General features: G+C 37.8%; 1 non-coding gene across 1 annotated transcript; it reads left to right on the top strand.

The window, feature by feature from the left end:
- Positions 1-1,225: 1,225 nt before the first annotated feature.
- On the top strand, positions 1,226-1,297 carry trnaa-ugc. Its single transcript has one exon. It is a non-coding gene; the product is annotated as a tRNA-Ala (tRNA).
- Positions 1,298-4,213: the final 2,916 nt, after the last annotated feature.

Raw genomic sequence — 4,213 nt, 5'->3', positions numbered from 1 at the left:
AACTTTGCAAGTGTTAAGACTACAAGAACATTGTCAAAACATAAATATCAAACCATTCTTTAAAAAATCCACACTATAACTAATCCACACTAACTGTATGAAACACTTGAAACTCCAAAGTTGGAGTCTTCCTCTTTGACACTGTCCAGTGTAACGTCTGGAGGTCTGTGGCCTTAGATAAAGAATTCCTTTTTGGATCTCATATTGCATACAGCCTGTCTGTACATGCAGCACTCTACAGTCCCCAGATAACCCTCACCACATGATGGTTGTCAGCCTTTCCTTATTACTCAGCACAGACTCAGCATGGTGGCGTTCTGTCACCAGTCCAAATTTACACAATTTACACAATAACAGCATCAGTGGGTGCCCATCCCTCCTCATCCTGGGAGAGCCCTGTGTAGACAAAGGCTCTCACCCTTTCTCTTCTCCTTCCTTCAGCCCTCCTTCAACCCTCAGGCCATGCGTGCATCCCATGGGTCGGGTCTGTCCCTACATGGGCAGAGCAAACAGGGCCTGTAAGTGGTGTCCTTGGCAAGGGTGTGCAGATAAACACAGAATGAGTGAGGACAGACTGTGCTCTCCAGAGGGGGCCGACAGCCCCTCGCTCGTGCTCCTCTGGAGAATATTATGAAACTTAATGAGGGGAGCTATTTTAAATTCTCTGAAGGATTAGGGTACCTAGGATGGTGAGAAGGACCTGCTTTTCAGCCACTCGTGTCAAACTCACTTCATTTCAGAATTATTATAAGCAGGCTTTGTGCCTGTGTCTTTCAGTATAGTTTTAGCCCTCATCACCACCATCAGTTTATCTGCTTTACAGATAGCATGGAAAATGAGGAGCAGATTGCTCAGATGTGCAGGCTAAAAATAGCACAAAACAAGGATACAAAAAAGCAGATACATTTCCCATTCATCCATCCTGACGTCAGTTGAGTTCCTGTGTTTACAAAACCACTACTAAAAAAAAAACACCCCTTTGAGCTGGAGTACCTCGGGACTTTTCTTCATCCATTCAAAAAGGTAACTTACAGTAATGTACTTGTACCCAGAGAAATACTGCAAGGGTCAAAGGCTAAAGCTGTGATCTGAAATTATATAACCTGGTCTCAAGGAGAGCAAAAATAACCTGCTCAACGTCGACTCATTTTACAGAAGGAATATCAACTTCCGGTTCATGAATGCGTACTGTTATATACGCAGTAATGCGCCATGATTTCCAACAGGGGATGTAGCTCAGTGGTAGAGCGCATGCTTTGCATGTATGAGGCCCCGGGTTCAATCCCCGGCATCTCCACTTCTTTTACCAGGGTTTGTATTTTGTGTATGTTGTGAGTGGGGGAAGGCGAACAAATACTGCGATACCTTCTCTTTTTACGAAGCTATTATTGAACGATAACGTTTATTTTAGCAGTGATCTGATTTGGATCTAGCACTCAGGTTAAATCAGGTTGAGATAAACTGTTAGCTTTTATCTGAATTTATTTTCTGAGTAGAAGCCTAGCAGCTAATCAAATGTACGCCTGTTTATTTTGCTTACATTGATTAAATCGCGTTTGCTTTACTTAGAATTTCAAGAGGAGGGTGTATGTGTGTGTTTTTTTTTTTGCTTGGTGGGGGAGGGGGGGTTGTGCATTTATATTAAAAAACACGCGGCCTTTAGCAACCTAAGATCCACAGTAAAACGTAATTAAATAAAATGTTGTTATAAAAATTAAACGATACACTTTTAGCGTGTTTTTGATTGGCAGGCCCTTCTTTCAACAGCCAGGAGGCGCTGAATCACATTTTATTCTTCAGGCTAACAAAGAATGTTACTGTATCCAGTCACTAAAACGTTGAGATTTATGAAAAATGGAGCAGAGGAGCAAAACTTTAACATACGGAGTAATGAAATATAGGGTACTTTATTTTTTGTACAAATAAAAACTCGACTAGTCTGTGCTCTACACCATTAAACGTGAATATTGGCTATTTGATATAAGCTTAAGTTTTAATTGCTATTTTAATTCATTAGATAACTTTATAAAATATGCTTACATGCTGTGCTCTAATTTCTGCACCTGTATTTATATCTTTATATTACACAGTAATGTTTTGCTAATCCAGATTATTACATTCTTCACACCATCATCAGGTTCTGCACGTCTACATCTTTATGTTTTACTTAATGCCCTTTACATTTTTGTGTTGAGGGGTCTTGAACTTAATCTTATTATCTTGTTTGTAGTTTTTATTCAGTTTGAGGAAAGGGTGAACCCAGGGACGTGAGCACCAGAGCCTCTTTGTTACATTTGTGTGTTAACAATCATTATGCAAAATACTTCCAAGACATTTTTCTGAGAAACTGAAGGGCCGGTTTGGACAGTCAGGTCCATCTTTTCAGATGCCTTTAACTATAAATGAATAAATTTAAAGGTGTGGTACACATGGTGATTTTCATGTACATGAGTAAGTTGTGCTGAGTTTTCAGACAAAAGCGCAACAGCCACACCTAATCACCTGCATTTTCTCGCAGTATGTCATCAGGTCGTGTTTGTCTCTTAGTTCTTGCAAGTCTTAATTATTAAGAGGCATAGAGTCTACAGTTCTCTTACCTAAGAGAAAACTTTGTACGTTAATCTAACGTAGCTTAATCATTAAAAACAACCAAACAAAAAACTATGTTTATTTTACACCCACTGCAAACACAGATATTTACATATGATTTCTATTGGTGTATATTTGTCTTATTTTTTTACAATTTTGAAGCAACACTTTAAAAATGACCTATATTCCTTTCAAAATGCTTCCTAGAAAATAATCTAGATCCAGCCTGACCCACATAATACAGCACATTACGAACTGAAAATGTTGTATCACAAGAACCTTTACATTTCCAAAGTGTGATACATGCATACAAAGTGTCATGCAAATATTGCTGAAGGTGGGAAAGGAGGAGAAACGTCAGTCACTTTTAACACCCCAGCTGCCTGCTGCACCACGTGTTTGTCCCATTTGAAATGCACGTTTAGACGCGTGCAAAAAGTGTACCTTTAAAAAACCCCCAACAAAAACAAAAAACAGAAACGCAGGAGCCACAAGCTCATCAGCGAAACAAGTTAATAAAGGATTTGTAGAGGAACCATATTGCCTACAGAGATCAGAATCTTATCAAAAACGTCTTATCAAAAAGGTCAGTGTTTTATTTATCAAAGTGTTACATAACATGTTTTCTACAGAACGCATGCAAGTGTCGGTTTGCATAAAGATTTTCATTGATAACCACTAAAGAAAAAAAACAACAACCCACCAACAGTGTGTTTGGTGTGTGTTTCTGGGCAGGTAGGATTCTTGTGCTTCACCCTGTCATCAGCTTAAGTGCTGTTATGATCCAACCTGTTTTCTCACCTACTAATCACACATAACAGGTTAATGCGGAGCAGCCAGATTATTGGCCAGATTATTTGGTTGTTTCTGACCTGATAATTGATTCGTGAACAGCAGTGTTATTTCTGGTCTACAGTCGCCCCCCTGTGATTAATCCTAGAATATCCCTTCTGTATATCAGTTCAGTTTATGAAGAGTAGGGGGCGCCAATTCCTCTCCTGAAAAATCACTAAATTAAAGTGGAAAGAGATATCAGAGAATTAGTGATTGTGAAGGCTGTGTATGGGGAAGGTATATTTATCAAGACTCAAAAAATGTATTGTCTTAAACACTGTGAAACACACTGGTTACCCTGGGGAACGAAATTATTATGTTGCGAGTGAAAATAATGGTCAGAATATAATGTGCATTGAGTTATGCATGTTAAAACATTCAGAGTGTATGAGTGTTATATAAAACTGTTTAATGTTTATAACAATGATTAATATATTGTGTGCACAGTTGCAAAGGTACAGGTTAGTATTGCCAGTGTAAACTATTTGTAGGATATTATATATAGAGTTTGTGTAGATATCAGACTGTATGATCAAAACAGATGTTTAAAATGTGAATATGAAGGTTTTCCCAGGTTTCATGTTCCGTTTTTTATGCTTATCAATGTTTGTCACTTACATGTTTTAAATAAAAATTGTATTGAATTTTTTATTGATTTAATCCCCCAAATTTGCATGTTTTTATAAAGTTGTTAACTTTCTTTCTTTCTTTCTTTCTTTCTTTCTTTCTTTCTTTCTTTCTTTCTTTCTTTCTTTCTTTCTTTCTTTCTTTCTTTCTTTCTTTCTTTCTT

Source organism: Haplochromis burtoni, unplaced genomic scaffold (genome assembly GCF_018398535.1).
Source record: "Haplochromis burtoni strain Fernald_Lab_line unplaced genomic scaffold, NCSU_Asbu1 Contig_287, whole genome shotgun sequence".
Lineage (NCBI taxonomy): Eukaryota > Metazoa > Chordata > Actinopteri > Cichliformes > Cichlidae > Haplochromis > Haplochromis burtoni.
The sequence above is the reverse complement of the archived record's forward strand: the minus strand, read 5'-3'. Positions and strand labels throughout refer to the sequence as shown.